Source organism: Callorhinus ursinus, unplaced genomic scaffold, assembly GCF_003265705.2.
Source record: "Callorhinus ursinus isolate GAN/ISIS: 27379988/994484 unplaced genomic scaffold, GSC_fseal_2.0 scaffold34, whole genome shotgun sequence".
Lineage (NCBI taxonomy): Eukaryota > Metazoa > Chordata > Mammalia > Carnivora > Otariidae > Callorhinus > Callorhinus ursinus.
The window spans coordinates 3,161,832-3,179,895 of NW_027397096.1; the positions used below are offsets into that span (position 1 = coordinate 3,161,832).

An 18,064-nucleotide genomic window follows, 5' to 3' on the forward strand; every position below is an offset into this window, starting at 1 on the left:
CCCCCCCCCCCCCCCGCCCCAGCTTAGCCACTGGAGCGACATCCCTCAGCACAGCCAACTTCTAAAATTTCTGATTTTGTGCTCTGCTGCTCTATCACTTGCCAGTAGCGGCCAACAGAGGCCCCCTCCCCCGCCGTCTATCCTCCCAAATATCGCCTCGGATTCACTTCTCTGCGTGTCCTACCTTCCAGAAAGTGGTCACGTTTCTGTTCAGAGAGTTGCTGCTATTCTTTTCTTCAATCTCCTGTTGAGTTTGTAGGTGTTCAGAATGGTTTGATCCCTATCCAGCTGAATACCTGGGACCAGATGAAATTTAGGTCTCCTATTCCTCCACCATCTTGCTCCCGCTCCTCCTCCTTTTCCTAGTTTCCTGACAAGAGTGAGAATTTTCATTTCACTGAAGTATTCTTTGTTTCTGAATTATGTATTCACAGATATTTTATATTTATCTGGCATGTTCTGCTTCTGGTAGCTATGAAGGACATTCTTTTTAAATCTGATTTAAAAAGCAAATCTAATTATTGCAGCCATGATGAAATTAGGTATATCGTTTAAAGCTAGGTAAGTAATTTTACTTTTTTTCCAGATGTTATTCTTCATGGCATTAACAACAACAACAAAACGTAAATTTCCCCTCAGTTCTTGACTTTTCCGAACTAACTTTTAGAAAAGTTTTTTCTTATGTAAATATATAGAATTATTGAATTATTATATTGGAACTATACAGAACTAATATGACACTGTATGTTAATTACACTTCAGTTTTTTTAAAAAGATTCCATACAGCAAGAAGATGTAACAGTTACAAACATTTATGTACCTAATGACAAACCCATCAAAATGTATGAAGCAAAAATTAACAAAATTGAAGGGAGAAATAGATATTTATGTAGTAATAGTTAGAGACTTTAATATTACACTCATAATAATGGATAGAACAACCAGACAAAAGATAAGTAAAAACAATAGAAGACTTAACCAAGACAATAAATCAACTAGACTTAACAGACATGTACAGAACACCATCCAACAACACCAGAATATACGTTCTTCTCAAGGGCCCATGGGAAACTTTCTAAGATAGACCATATGTTAGGCAACAAATTAAGTCTCAATAGATTTGAAAAGGTAGATCTTATACAAAGCATCTTCTCTGACCACAGTGTAATGAAGATAGAAGTCAATAATGAAAGGAAAACTGGAAAATTCACAAAATATTGGAAATTAACACACTTCTAAACAACCAATGCATCAAAGAAACCACAAGGAAATTAGAAAATACTTGGAGACAAATGAAAATAAAACACAGCATGCCAAAACTTATGGGATGCAGCAAAAGCAGTGCTAAAGGAAAAATTTATAGCTATAAATGCTTACATTAAAAAACAAGATCAGGACACCTGGGTGGCTCATTTGGTTGGGTGTCCAAGTCTTAATTTCAGCTGAGATCATGATCTTGGGGTTGTGGGATCGGACCCCACATAGGGCTGCACACTCAGTGCAGAGTCTGCTTGGGACTCTGTCTCTCCCTCTGGTGCTCCCTCTGCTCACTCTAAGATAAATAACTAAATAAGTAAATAAAATCTTAATTAAAAAAAAACAAAACAAGATCTTGGGGCACCTGGCTGGCTCAGTTGGTAGAGCATGTGACTCTTGATCTTGGGGTTGTAAGTTTGACCCCACGTTGGGTATAAAGATTACTTAAAAATAGAATCTTAAAAAATAAAAAAGCAAGATCTCAAATCAACAGCCCAACTTTACAGCTCAAAGAATAAAGTAAATCCATAACTAGAAGAGGGAAGGGAATAATAAAACTTAGAACAAAGATAAATGAAATAGAGAGTAGAAGAACAATAGAGAAAAAGTCCATGAAACAAAAAATTGGTTCTTCAAAAAGATTGATAAGCTGACAAACCTTTAGCTAGATAAATAAGGAAAAAAGAGAAGAGATTCAAATTATTAAACCAGAAATGAAAGAGGAGACATTACTACTGATTCTACAGAAATGAAAAGGATTATAAGAGTGTACTATGAACAGTGGTACACCAACAAATTGGATAACCAGATAACATGGATAAATTTCCAGGAAAAAAACTACCAGGACTAAATCTCAAAGAAATAGAAAATCTGAATAGACCTATAACTAGTAAGAAGATTAAATCAGTGATCAGAAATCCCCAACAGAGAAAAGCCCTGAACCCGACACTTCACTGACATTGCTGCCAAACATTTAAAGAACTAATAATACCAATCTTTCTCCAACTTCAAAAAAAATTAATTTTTTAGATTTTTAAAAAATTAGATTTTTAAATCTAATTCATTCTGAAACCAGAATTACCCTTATACCAAAGCCGGTATACTTTAGACCAGTATTTCATATGAATATTGATGCAGAAATTTCCAACAAATTACAAACAGAATTCAGCAACATATTAAAAGGACTTGTACACTGTGACCAAGTGGGATTTATTCCTGGAATGTAAGGATAGTCCACATATGAAAATCAGTGTAATATGCCACATCAACAGAATAAAGGGGAAAAAGCAATCATTTCAATTGATGCAGAAGTGCGTTTGACAAAACTCAACACCTTTTGATGTGAAGTGTGAAAGACTAAAAGCTTTTCCTCTAAGATCAGAAACAAGGCAAGGATGCCCATTTTCACTACTTCTATCAGCATAGGACTGAAAGTTCTAGCCAGAGCAATTAAGGAAGAAAAAGAAATAAAAGACTATCCAAATTGGAAAAGAAGAAGTAGAATTACTTATGCTTTCAGTCAATATGATACTAAATCAAGACACAAAAGTCAGTTACATATTTGTAGACAATGAACAATCTAAAAAGAAAATTACAAAAACAATTCCATTTATAATAACATCAAAAAGGATACTTAGGAATTAACCAAGGAGATGAAAGACTATACAATGAAAACTATAAATCATTGCTAAAAGAAATTTTAAAAGACACTCTCAGCGCTGAGTCAGCCAGGGACTTTCTCTCCCTCTCCTTGTGCCCCCCCCACACACACACACGTGCACTTGCACATCCTCTCTCTCTCTCAAATAAATAAGTAAATCTTTTTTTAAAAAGTATCAGAGGAAAATGTACTCCATAGGTATTATCACCTTTGATGACTAACCAAATTGTGGCACTCTCAAGGAGCACCTTTAACAATTTTGTACTTTACATAGACCACATGAAAAGGGCCAGCCCTGGGAAGTTTCTATCTGTGGGCTCTCATTCTTTGCTAAGACCACCAATGGAACCTTCCTTATTGCCGAACTGGCCCTCAACTGTAAGGGCCAGGGGGCAGCCGTGCTCTAGAGGATCTGGACAGAAACTCTGCCAAGCTCTTGCTGGACAGCGTCTGCAGAGGCAGATGTGTGGATTCTACTAACCAGAGCCTGATCCAAGGAGCTGCTCATGATCCAAAGTCCTGCTAGACCTACTGTCTTCCTTTTACCATAGTTTTTGAGGCATTTGAAGAGCTTTTTCCAGATTATGTTTAAAATTAAAACTAAAGCCTTGTTATAAAGAGTTCAAGGGCAGATACAGAGTACTGATGACTTGTGGTGCCATGGTCTTTACCAATTTAGCAAGACCGCAAGTGGCATTGTCTCAGGATAAAGCCCTATCCTGTAGATGAAACAATATGGCCAAGGAAACTCAGGGAATGAGTTTGAAGGCATAAATCCAGAATAGGAGAGCCACTATGTTAAGGACTTTCTTTTCTTCCCACCAACAACAAAAAAAGCAGCACATACAAATAAAAGACAACTCTCTCTCTCTCTATATATATATATATACACATATATATATATATTTTTTTTTAAAGACATAGTCACAGGATAGTTCCACTCACTCATGAAAAAATTTTAGTGAATTTGCTATTAGTCCTGCTTTAAAACTATGTTGAATTTTGCAGGTCTGTTCTATATTAATTTGATGAATAAAATTAGCAATGTGAGTTCATAATAATTCACAGATATTTCTGTAGGAAAAGACTTCAGTTTTCACACTCTTGTTTATGTCCCCTTTTGGCTCTCAGCTCCCATGCATTCCTTGTTATTGCATTCCCAAGATCTAGGCCAACCCCTGGCAATTAATAGACATGCATTACCTAATTGTTAAATTATGAATAAATTAATGATAAATGTATGAATTGAAACTAGGGAAGCTTGTATAGCAATAAGAATCTTGTAGCTTTAAAAGTAATTAATGACTGGATGATTAACTTTTTATAGTGCTATTACCTTTTCCCAATTGAATGAAAGGTGTAATTAACTTCATTTAAAGAAAAAATAGCTTACAAATAAGAACCAAAGATTTGCCTTTCCTTCTTCCCCACTTCTCTACCCTCCTCTTCCAACCCCCAAAATTAGAATCTCATCTTCCTCCAGGAAATATTCAAGGAACTTAAAAAAAATTAATAAAGTTAATATACTTTCCTTCTTATTCGCTACAAGTTATTTGTTTTGGATGAAAGGATAAGAGGCTATTAGGAAAGTTCTATTCTGAATACTTAATTCAGAACTGCCAAGTTCAGTATAAGGTCAAGCTTTTTATTTTCTTCTTCTGATATTCTTGTGCTTATGAATTTAAACAGTATAAACTGTAGGAACTCCTGATATACATGATTTTTTTACCTGAAACTTATATACAGTGTGTGTGTGTGTGTACACATGCAAGTATATATTTCAGGGTAAGAAAACTATATGTATATAATATACATATATACAAATATACATATATTATGCATATATATATATATTTTTCACCTATGTGTATGTTTAGTTTTAAATATATTTTAAAGGAGGGGCGCCTGGGTGGCTCAGTCGTTAAGCATCTGCCTTCGGCTCAGGTCAGAATCCCAGGGTCCTGGGATTGAGTCCCTCATCGGGCTCCCTGCTCAGCAGGAAGCCTGCTTCTCTTCTCCCTCTCCCTCTGCTTGCTGCTCTCCTTGCTTGTGCTCTCTCTCTCTGTCAAATAAATAAATAATAAATAAATAAATAAATATATTTTAAAGGAAATAGATACTACAGAAGATTTCCTATGATAACCCAAATGAACTCAAATTGCCATCATCATCAAATTCTGTGTCACGTCAACATTCATATTTAATTACCTCAAAAGATGCTATAAACTTTCTGATGGAGAATTTTTACGAAGTGAAATTAAAGAGCATTTACTAGAACTAATATGTTGAGTATTAGTATTTACAGAATATTAGTCTTCTGGAAAGACACTTCAAAATGTTTGCCATATTTTCATCTTCAGAACAAGATTTCTGAAAAACAAAAAATTTCCCAGGTAAAAGTAAAAGTTTATCCCAGAGCAGCATCTGTTCTTCAAATTGGATTGAAGCAGAAACATACATAAATGTATATAAATTTTAGGCATACAATTCCTATCATACCTATGTAATGGCAGGGAATTGGACTACGTTATTTTTCTATCATCATTGTAATATTATTTCTATAATAATTAGTTTGTCTTAGCCTTCCTGTCTAGTTAGACAAGACTCTAAGTCTACAGCTTATTTGATTTTCTTTTTATATATATGAAGGGGTCATCAAGGAAAGTATGGGTATCCAGCAGTGTAATAGAGGGAAAGAGCAGTGAACTAAGAGTACAAAGAACTAATTTTAGTTCTGCCTCACCTCTTACTATGCTAAGCCTCAGTTTCCTTATCTGTAAAATAAGGATAACATCTGCCTATCTATCCTCTAGCTCTGTTGAAAAAGCAAAATAGTGTATAGGAAAGCCTTACCAAATATTAAGCACCCAATATTACAGCAAGATGTAAACTGGTGGTACTTTCACTAGTACTTGTCTAAATTCTTTTCCATTTTAGTTTCACAAACTCACAGCCTAATTTCTCTAACTCTGTTTTGACTGACACTCTTTATATCATATAGTGTTAAGATAATTTACTGAGGAAAAACAAGAAGAGAAGTTGACAGACTTTAGATACCAATAAAATTCTTATTTACTACAAATCTAGTATGGATTAGGAATGGGAGCTTCCCATCTCGGGGTCAGTAGTTGAGATGATTCAACCTGGATGATAACCTAAAGTTGCAGCTATTAGATGCTATTTGGAAATCCCTGTTTAAAGGTGCTGATCATCTTGTTTTATTCATTCAATGAATATTAAGCAGAGACTCATCTACTTGCTTCTCTGACTCACTACTGTTCCACTATCCTGAGGCAGAAAGTATATATTAATAAACATAACAGGCAGACTATTCTGGTGTTAATTATTCACTGGGAATTTCCCCAAGCCAAGCAGTCATTTGGAGAGAGAAGAAAGGACCTGTTATTGATTACCTAGCCCAGCCCTAAAACAGCTGTTCTGCTGAAACACCAAACAAAAGGTCAGGAAATTTAGAAACTGTTTAAAACACATGATTGGTTATGAGCCATCTTTGCCTATAACAATCCATCCTCTTCAGTAGAAAAATTCTCACTTCATGCTCTAACAGAACTCTCTGCTTCCCTTTTACAACACTTCCACCACTGTTATTACATATTACTTGTTGTCTCTTCTTGCCACTTACCAATGAGTAAAGACAGAAAGAATCTCTATCTTGTTCATGATTGTATCCTTAAATTCTGGCACATAGAAAGTACTCAGTAACTTCCTGTAGAAGTAATGAGTAAAGAACCACACTTTTCATCCATTTTCAGGTTTGGGGAAGGATATTTAACCTCTTTGAGCCCATTTCCTCAACTCTGTAATAGAAACAAAATATTTCAGTTTTTCTTAAGGATTTTCATAAAATATGAAGGTTAAGTGCCTATCACAGTAAGAGGCACTCAAAGAGTAGTAATTATTAATATTATTTTTACTGTTTTTCCTTTTTATCATTATAAACTGAGTTCTTCTAAAACTAGGATTATAATTTTTTGTCCATAATGAATAAATCTTCATAGTGCATATTTCAGAAATTTTCAAAATCACTACAGCCTAGTAGTGCCTTGGGGGTTGGGGAATATAAGCTTGTTGATTTTAAGGTTAAAGCTTTTTTCAAATAAGTTAAAATATACCCAGCAGGCCAAAGTTTTATTGTTTTGTTTAGTTTTGCTTAACTATCCCTCTTCTTAACAGCTGGAACATATGATCAATGAAGTCACTTTTAATATTCAACTGAATTAAATGGTGATTGTCTTAGATAGGTTGGTATATGAATTGTATAGAATGCCAAATGACTTAATTTTAAGTAAACCAAACTTTGGGCTTTCTATAAAAAGGATGCTCTAGCATATATACATTACACACACATTACACTTATATATTGCTACTGCATCTTTAGCCACATAAAATATTTATATCCTCTGGAACAGGAAAAGATAGGCCATGAAGAAGATAAGAAAGGCATATTTGGGAAAATTGCAAATAATTACATGTAAAAATATTATGCCAGTAGGAAATTCATGTATGTTACTATTTTTAAGTTGGAGATTTTATCTGTGTTTGAGAAGAAGAAATGGTTGTTGTTTTAAATAACCTGTTGGCTAGGGGTGCCTGGGTGGCTCAGTCATTAAACGTCTGCCTTCGGCTCAGGTCATGGTCCCAGGGTCCTGGGATCGAGCCCCACGTCGGGCTCCCTGCTCAGCGGGAGGCCTGCTTCTCCCTCCCTCACTCCCCCTGCTTGTGTTCCTTCTCTCACTGTGTCTCTCTCTGTCAAATAAATAAATAAAATCTTAAAAAAAAAAACAAAAACCTGTTGGCTAGAAGTTACATATGAAATTGTAAGTTCCTTAATTGAGGTAAGGTAACCATGCAAGAGATCAATTTTTAGAGTACCAGATTCTACCATGCAAAGCTTATTAACTGAATTCTCCCTCCCCCACACATACTGTTTGGGTTTTTTATATATACTGTAGTTTATTTGGGGATGTATTAAACTCTAAATGCCATATAGCATGCAGGTAGGGTTGTCCTGTGGAGTTTAGGAACTGACCTGGAGTTGAGAAGGTCAGGATTACTTAGCAGCATTGCAATAATAATGTAAACTAAGAAATTGATGAGATTCACACACACACACACACACACACACACACAATTACATTTCTCTGTCACTCAAGAAATTTCTGGAAAATGGCTGACAAGCCAACTTGATGTGGATCCATGGGTTCAAGTGTGTGAATACATTTTGGAGTGTGACTCTGCAAAATATTTTAATAGTCTTAAAGCATTCTAATGGTTTCTTGGAGTTTAGACTCTATAAATATTAACCTTTAAGTCAAAAATGTTTGCATAACAAGATCAATTATTGTGACAATGTCCTCCTTTGTCATTGAGTTAAATATATATTTTACCTCTCTCAACTGGCTTGTTTCCCTCATCTTATCAGTGTGGTTGGGTCTTTATCAAACTAAAAGAAATTGAAATATAATTTTAAAATATTCCATAACCTTGCTTTCATCTCAAACTATAATTTTATTTTGATTTCTTGAAAGGACAGTCTGTATTCACTGCGTCCTTTGTCTACTCCCATTCACTCTTCAACCCATGAAATCTAGCTTTTACCCTTCTACCAACTCAAACTGCTGCTGTTAAGATCACCAGTGAATACTTTTTGGTTCCCATCTTAAATGAAACTATAGACCTTTCTTCTCTGCAGTTTTCACCTCCTTTGGTTGTCTTATCATCATTTTTTGCTGGTCCCCCTTATGGCCTTTGCCCATAACCTCCCAATTGGTTTCACCAACAAGTCTTCCCCTATTTATCTCTTAAAAGTTAATTTTCCTCCAGAAATCATCCTTACCTCTCTTTTACTGTAGAGTGACATTTTCAACCTTTGGGGGAACATGGAATCATTTGAAAAGCTAGTCAAAATGCTAGACATTTTCAAAAGAAAAATGTGTGCATACAACTTAATTTTGCATAAAATTTCAAGAGTACTGATGGCTTCCCATTCTCTGCTTTATATGTTGTTCTTTGGTGATTTCATCCACCCCATTCTTCATGCCCATGTGCCAAGAACTTTCAAATTTATGTATTCACCTCAGATCTCTTTTTTGAACTTTAAGCGCTTATTTCTAACTGCCTCCAATCTCTTGTATGTCTTCTGATTGTCTTTATTGTATTTGTGAAATTTATTTCTCTTAACAAAGTTTCTTCCTCTTCTTAAGGACCCCACAATCCACTTACTAGTTTAAGCTAGAAACTTCATATTTATCCCTGACTCTACCCAATGCCTCCAAATTCAATAAATCCCTAAGTCTGTCACTTCTACCTCCTATCCTCTTACTGATGAAAGAACAAATATGACAAGGTTATAGACTGAAACAAGGACTTAGTATAGACAAAACCATTTTAAGTTAGTGAAAATAATTTCTTTTTTTTAAGTCCAGTATAATTAATGTACAGTGTTATATTAGTTTCAGGTGTACAATATAGTGATTCAACAATTCTGTACATTATTCTGGGCTCATCAGGATAAGTGCATTCTTAATCCCCTTCACCTATTTCACCCATTCCCCGCCCCCACTCGCCATGTAAATAACTTCTTAAACAAATATCCAAGTAAGAATAGTAAGCATCAGGTTTAAGGTGGATTTGGACAGACTGATCCTTTGATTCTGTAGTAATACTATAGGCTTTATTATCTGGGTATTCACTATCATTTGGCAAAACTTAATCAAATTTTAAAAGCTTGCATAAAATAATACAGAGTTTATTTTAGTGACAGGATTTATGTTAATAGCTTTATAAAGGACTTTAATTCTGTATTTATAGAATCAAGGGCAGAAGGGCTTACATAAAATGTACATATATGTTTTTATCTCAGACTTCCTTTTCTGCTTGTAGGTTCTGCCTCAGCCTTAATCTAGGTCCTTTTCTTGCTTGAATTATTGCCTCCTAACATGATCTCTTTGCATCTAACTGATCCTCATGTTGATATATCCTTCACCTACCTTCAGGCATGACTCTGATTTATTCATGTCACTTTCCAACTTAAAGTCTCCCATTATTCTCTATTACCTATAGAATCGTCTAGACTTTGGTATGACATTTTTTAAAAACTGACCCCAGGTCAACCTTCCAGTCTTACCTACTGCTACTCAACCTTACACCCTTTATTCAGGCCTTAAAGAACTATGCGCTCTTCCCTAAACATGCCTTTTATCCTCTCAAAGCTAAATTATATGTGCCTTCAAGCACCAAATTAATGCTTCATATTTATTATCTCATTTCATCCCTACTAACAGTTCCAGGGAAGTATTGTCCATTTTCCAGATGAGGAAGCTGAGACCCAGAAAGATTAGTGACAAATCATACAGCACTGAACTCAAATTCAAACTTAGTATATCTTCACTCTAATGTCTTTCCTACCCACCTTCTAGAATGCCCTTTCCCATCATTTTTTTTTGTCTAGTAACATTCCATTCATCCTTTAAAGTCTACCTCATATCAACTCCCATGGAGAGTTTTCTCTTTTCAATCATTTATCCTGTAAACTTTTTTTCTCCCTGGGTGGGCGTGAAGCCCAATGCAGGGCTTAAACTCATGACCCTGAGATCAAGACCTGAGCTGAGATCAAGAGTTGGACGCTCAACTGACTGAGTCACCCAGGTGCCCCATCCTGTAAACTTTAGCACTTTTTGAGTATTGGCTGAGAATCTGGATTTTAGAATTAGATGAGATGTGAATTGTCCTGGTTTTCTGATACTCTGATTTCTAGTTTTTCTTGTATCATCCAACCCATCATGAAAGCATTGTCTTTAGTTTCCTGTTTTGATTTCTTTAGAGTGCGAACTTATAGATACTTGTGAAGAGAGTTGAGTACAGAATCCTACTAGAAATTTAGAACTTTCCTTCAGTCTTTTACAACCCTCTTAGCCATACCTAATTAAACAGCAGTTTTTAAAGTAACTAGCCTTTATTTAGGTTTTTCAAAAAATTTTGAGTTCATATTTCTAGAAATAACTTTTTATTTTTGTAATCATAAGTAATTGGTTTATATAATACTTAATTACATTATATAATTACGATAAGAAATGCAATGGGCACCAAAGTTTTTAAAACAAACACACAGATTCTTTTTTAAAAAGATTATTTATTTGAGAGAAAGAGAAAGTGGGGTGGGGGGCAGAGGGAGATAATCTCAAGCAAACTTCCCGCTGAGCACAGAGCCCAACATGGGGCTCCATCTCACAATGCATGAGATCATGACCTGAGCCAAAACCAAGAGTTGGACACTTAACTGACCGCGCCACCCAGGTGCCCCACAAGCACACAGATTCTTGATAAGCATGCCCCTTAACTGGTAAAAGTAGAAGTGAATGGGCATTACTAGAGAGGAGTGGCCTGTTAGGCAGGAACGTCTCTGCTACTATGACAGTATGCTTTATAGAGACTGTCAGTCCCTCAAGTCCTTTAAAAGTGGAAGCTGATTAGCAATTCTTACAGATTGCTGTGACGATGAAATGAGATAGAATTCATTTAAATAGTTTGGCATAATGCTTAGCACATAGTAAATGTTCAATAAATGTTATTCACTATTAATTAGAACCATGACAACCTTTATAGAAGAGGTCTTAAATAAAGCATTAACCCGACAGCTTTGGGTGGTGATGAGAGGAGGGGAGGAGTAAACTTTTCAAATGCAGACCAGTGAAGAGCACACCATTCAGGGAGAACGTTGAGTAGTTTGGTGAATCGAATGCCAGTCTTTCATATATCTCATCTGTCTCCCCTGCTTTACTGTGAACTGTTTACCATATAATTATATATTCTCATACTTCTTTGAATACCTAGTATTAACATGGTGCCTGGCAGAGTTGGTATTCATATTTTGGTATGCCTCTGTATATCCATCGGTAAAATATGAACAGTAATCACAGTATATGTCCAAATATGAATTAATATTTGAAGGGACTTTGAAAGCCCTGTTGTAAAGATTCAGTATAAGAAATTTACTATTCTGTCTCCTAGTGTTCTGTTTTTATTATTACAGGGCTTTTCTCTAGAGTATTAGCACTTACCATTTCAGTACTTACCATTATGTCCACGTAAAAATGTAAGCAGCCATTCTTCTGTAGTTAATGCTTTAAGTTTGATTGACTCAAGCTATCTTTCTTCTGAGATTTTTTAAGAAAGGGTCCTTGGGGCAAAATATGTTTTATGTTTTTGGGGATGCAGAACAAAATTTGAACTCTTTGAGAAATGTGAATTTAATGTTTGATAGAACACATCCGTCGTTCCAGCAGTATCACCCAATATAGTCCAATATCAGTATGGACCTTTGGAGATGGGGTGGCTGTGGAGAATTAAGATGGCTTTAAGCAGAGATTGCATTTTACAAAGCAGATGAAACTTAACAGCCCACAAAGGTGGGTGTGTGCTTTTGGTCTTTTTTTAGTGATGGGATTTCTTCTTATAGGAATTATGTTTTAAATGTATATTTAGGTGCCACTTTTGATTCCATTCAACTATAAAGAGTTTCAGAATGGAGAGTTAGGGAGCTATGTTTTTGTTACAGTTTAACTGACTGTTTAATCATCCACCTCTGTTCCAGTAATATCTAGAATAAATTACTCCTGGTAATAATATAAGAAGAAAATAACTTTCTTTAATTGTAATTCATTCAGTGTTAGCTAAATCTGTCACCAGCCTCTCACTCAAAGGCCCAAATTTATTTTCTATGACATAAAAAGGACTATAATTATAAGTGGTTTTCAGTAATCAATAAATTTCACTAAGGACTTTATTTTAACAGCCACTTATTATATCTTCCTATTTGCTCAATCTAAAAAATCAGCTTGGACATATTTTTAAATTTAATTTTAACCTAAATGATTAATTTTAATAAGTAATTTTTCTTTAAAAATTGTTGTTAGAAGTTGGGTTAAGGCCGTAGTATCTTCATTTCCCAAAATTGAATTGCTATTTTTAACTCAACACAATCCTTTTCCTTGAAGACCTTCCTTTTGAAAGGCAGTATTCTGCAACTGAAACAGTCCACATTCAAGTTGATTTTTCTCTGTATCTATTATTTTACCTGTAAAATTATGAAAACATCAGCCTCAAGGAGTAATTACTATTTTAAGTTAGACCACTTAAAGTGAAGTACCTTACAAACAAAGAATGTAAAGTACCTTACAAACAAATAATGTAATTTCTGGTAATGTAGTCGTTTTAAAACCCTAAAACCAAAAGATGTATATTCCATTGTTTTCAATTATGTGGAAAGAGCACTGGTATTGGAGTTAGATGTATGTTTGTATTGGTTGCATGACCTTGGATTCATTCTTTGAGACGCAGTTTCCTCTTACTTAAAAAAAAATAGCATGCTTATTATGAGGCATAAATAATATAGAAATATGAAAATACCTCAAATAGGCAAAGTCCTGTTACATAAATGTTTTATCAGAAGGTATTTTTATCATTAGTGAATCTCTTGTTGTATTTCTTCTCATGATCAGTTTGTAACAGAGCATTTTCCTAAAACAAGAGTTCATTTAGAAGGTTTATAAGGGGAACTACAAAAACCTTTTTAAAATGTTTAGGGGCACCTGGGTGGCTCAGTCAGTTAAGCGGCTGACTTCAGCTCAGCTCAGGATCTCAGGGTCCTGGGATCAAGTCATGCATTGCAAAGGGGTCGCACTCAGCAGGGAGTCTGCTTCTCTCTCAAATAAAATCTTTAAAACAAACTTTTAAAAGTATTTCTCTTCTAATTATTTAATATACTCATTTTATTAGGGATGCTTATCAACCATAAATAGTTTCCCCTCCCTGGGTTTAAACCATGGTGAGAAGGGGATTATAAAATTTCAAATCATTTCATGAACTGCAGAAAAGGATAGAAAAGTCAAAGCTGAAATAACTACTTTATGAGAAGTGACTATGTGAAGATAAATCTCAAAGGGACTGGTCTTTTCTCTTATTTGTTAGATACCATAAAGCAAGAACTTAAACAGTAATTAGACTATCAAGCCTAATTATTGTTTTCTATAAGTATACCAGATTCTTAAGTATCTGAAACCAGCTGATATTATTCCTGAGATTTTTAGACAAAATAGGAACTAGAGGGTTTTGTTTTTTTTTATTTTAAGATTTATTTATTTATTTGAGAGCGCGCGCGCATGCGCACATGAGCTGAGGGAGGAGCAGAGGGAGAGGGAGAGAGAATCTCAAGCAGGTTGCACTGAGTGGAGCCCCATGCCGGGCTCAATCTCATGACCCTGACATCAAGACCTGAGCTGAAGCCAAGAGTCAGAGGACACTGCATCAGCCAGGCTTTATTTTTCCAACATTTTATTATTTAAAAAAGTAAACATGCGGACAATGCAGACAAAGAACTCTACAGTAAACACCCAAATACACACCCTTCCTGGATTCACAATTAGCATTTTGCTCTCTTGACCTTATCAGATATTTACTCACCTGTCCACCCTGGACTAGAAGTTTTAAGCAGGAAAAATGCTACAACTTTCTGAATGAATTTTACATTAAAAATATGCCATATGCATAATATAAAAACATAAATGGAAAGATGAACACCAAATTTAGGAAGAGTAGCTACATGTACAGACAGGGTGAAAGGGCTCATAGAAAAGTTCACAGAAGGCTTCAGTTGTGATGTTTTATTTCTTAAAAATCCAAAGAGTAAAATGTTAGAATGTGATAGAACTGTCTATTGAGTATCTGGCTGTTTGTTATCCTCTCTGTTCTTTGCTGTATGTTTGAAATATTTCACAATTAAAAATTAAAATATTTGCTACTTAGTTTTCTTTTCCCTTGGCAAAGTATTTTTCACTTCACTTAAGATCCATTGTCTAGTTGGCCTTCCAGCTGAGGTGGATTAAGTAGAATCTGACAACACCATATCTTTGCTCACTTGATGCACTAGCTAAAGAATGATACAAAATACCCCCTTTCTACAAAGTATTGAGGAGTATAACTTTTGCATACTTCTTGGTTTTGCCTAACCCAGAGAGAAGAACTTCCTGTATTGTACTTAAATTCCTTGAAGATATTTGACATGCTTGTTGAAAAAGTGTATAATTGTGTAAGTATGTGATTTTGCATGTTCACCTGATTTTAGAAAAGAAAGACATGGAAAGTGAAATATGGCCAGGGAAGCTGATACATGAAAGCTTGAAGAGATAATGATGCTGCTCAGCCAGGGCTGAGAAACTTGACCAGTCTAAACAAACTGCATAGTACTAAATTGCTGTGAAAGGGCTGAATCAATCCTGCTGCGATTTGAACTTTTGGCTCCTGAAAGTCTAAGACACGCTTGAAAATAAAAATAAAGCCCTTACCTAACTGGGTTGTATTCCAGGCCCTCTACTGGATTCTCTGTGTGAAGGAGACGTCTATCTATCAGAAAAGAGAGAGCAGGAGAAAAAGGAGGCAGTGAAAAGGAGTCTTAGGGGCCACTCCTTATACCAGCTGTGAGGGAGATCACTAATGTATTGATTCCTTCAGGAAATATTAATCTAGAGCCCTAAGAAAACTATAGTGGGGTGCAGTGTAAGGGATCAACCAAATATATTTAATTTTTAAGACTTGCCTAGCACTGTGCTAAGTTCTTTGAAGTCCACAAAAGAGAGTTACTGTGTCTGATTTGTTCCCACCAAGAGATAAGTTATACAGCATAAAATAGAGAGTAAAACCTTGAATAGTAATATAGATTATAAATTCTAGAAGAATCAGAAAAGTGTCATAGCATACTATAAACAAGGAATTGATCATTGGACTTAATCAGACCAAAACCTAGCTCTGACTGTATAAACTTGGGCAGGTCCCTTAATTTCTGAGCCTCAGGTTCCTCATCTGTAAAATGAAGCTGATAATCCCAGCTAGCTCTGCTTATCTATACACAGGATTGTAATTAATAAGAATCAAGTGAGGATGAATGTGAAAACACTATAGAGTTTCTAACTCTTGAAAGACCGGAGAATTTGAAACAAGGCCTTGAGAAATATATTCTACATAGATAACTTGAAAGGCTAGATGAAAGTGGTCTCAGAGAGGGAACAGCTTGAACAGAGAGGAGAATGAGACTCAGATACAGGAGGACAGTATAAAAACCTCCTAATTATAGCAAAGATCTGTTTTGGGAGAATGGGCAAAAAAATAGTTACACTGTGTTGGAAAGAATGGAATTGAGGGTAATATGCCATAAGGACTGGATTAGAGTAGGATTTAAATTATGGAGGATCTGAAGGCTAAAAGTGAAAGTTTGGACTTGTTCTGAAAGGGAATAAGGAACTATTTGGGGATTCTGACTAAGGAATTATTATAAAAGTATTTAACTCTTAGTTATTTTGATAGTATCTTAGAAAGTGCCTGGCATACAAGTATTCAAAATTAGTCTAACTGAATTCAGTCACTCTATCAACAATATATAGGACGAATTAGACACATCTGCACCTAGAGTCTAAGCTTCTTATCACCTAGATTATCAGTCTGGTTCATCTTTTTCTTTACCTGCCTAGCTATAGCTAGTAAGTTTATTTCAAACATCAAATAAGATGATGGTGCCACCATTATCTACAAATACATTAAATGCTTCCTTCACATAGGATGCTGTGTAAACAAACTAGGGAAACAAACAAAAAACTATAGATATAAATGCCTTGGAAAATGTCTTGTGATGAATATTAGCTTGAAAGGCAGAGTTCTAAGGGATTTGGTAGCAAGAGGATGGTATACAACAGCCAGAAGATCTTAACTGCTGTATTCAGTGCTGGGTTAGGTCCCTATTACTGTCAGGCCCTGCTGGCATAGCGAGGATCAAATAGAGGAGGTAATACCAAGCACAGTAAGGTAAGTAGGGTCTCCAGGAGCTCTTCCTGTTGGCGGTAGGACTTTCCAGACTTAACCTATTCCATAGTGAACCTCCATCTCATGGAGACAGTGTAGAGTACTGGTTAAGGAAACAGGTTGTGGAGCCAGAATAATTGGCTGGGGTTGAAATACTGCTATATAACCTTAAACAAATTATTCCACCTCTGTGAGCCTCATAAAGAGAAAAATAGAATCATAGAGTTGTTTGTGAGAATTAAGTGAGACACTGCACGTAAACTCTTAATAGAGGATCTGGTACACCATGAAGGTCAGCTCAACAAATGTCAGTTATTGTGTTTATTTTCAAGACCTTCTCAATTCCTCTAGCTTTCATTTTTTTGTTACTCCCAATTAACTTTCTATTTTTCTATCTCTTGTCTCACTCCATTCCAGGATACTGAAAGCCACATTTGGCTCATTTACCTATAGTATGTTCTAGAGCATTAGCACCAAACAAGATCCTAAAATATCTTCTAGATTTAAAATTATATTATCTCCAAAGTAGTTCAAGTATTACATATATTTTGTTATAGTCTAAGTAATTCTTTGAAATAAATGTCCATAATATAGTTTTTCATTTTTCTTTAAGTCTGTTTTTCTAGTTTCTCTCCATAAGCATGTGTCATATACATATATATACCTTTTTTTTAATGTAGTATGTAAAAGATGGTATGTAGAAGAGAATTTTGAGCCCTGAGTTAATTTATAGATCACAGGATAGGAGGCACTAAGATTCCATGGGAAAATAAAAAACTAAACCTTTTAGGAGGGCAATTTAATCATATCTAACAGTTCCTAAGACGTTTAAAATATTTTAACTAACTGCCAATTCCACCTCTAGGTATAAATCCAAGAAATATATTCACATGTATGCATAAAGATTGCGTGAAAGTATGTTCATAATGATATTGTATGCAATGGTTAAGACTGTAAGCATCTTAAATATCCATCAGGAGAGGACTGTTTAAATAAATTATATATAATTGTAAAATAGAACACTACGCACTCCTTTAAAAGAATGCGGCAAATCTATATAAACATAGGAAAATGTCTAAGATATAGTGATAAGTGGAGGGGGAAGCAAGAAGCAGAATAATATGTGTAATGTATATAATTCTATGCTTATGTGCATGTGTGTTTCTTAAAAGGCAGCTACAATATATTAATGTTTACATATGCAAGGAAAACTTCTGGAAACATTAACAGTCATCGCTGGGAGTAGGATAATGGGGATGAGAAGAGTGACTTTTTACC

General features: G+C 35.2%; 1 protein-coding gene across 3 annotated transcripts in view; it reads left to right on the top strand.

The window, feature by feature from the left end:
• Positions 1-18,064, top strand: part of SSH2 (slingshot protein phosphatase 2) — a 242,734-nt gene that overhangs the window by 119,140 nt on the left and 105,530 nt on the right. The window contains exon 3 of one of the 3 annotated variants that reach the window (XM_073879337.1): positions 14,949-15,023. The exons of the other annotated variants lie outside the window; for them this stretch is intronic. The gene's annotated coding sequence lies outside the window, so the exon portion shown is untranslated. The remainder of the gene's footprint in view (positions 1-14,948; positions 15,024-18,064) is intronic. 3 annotated transcript variants of the gene reach the window in all.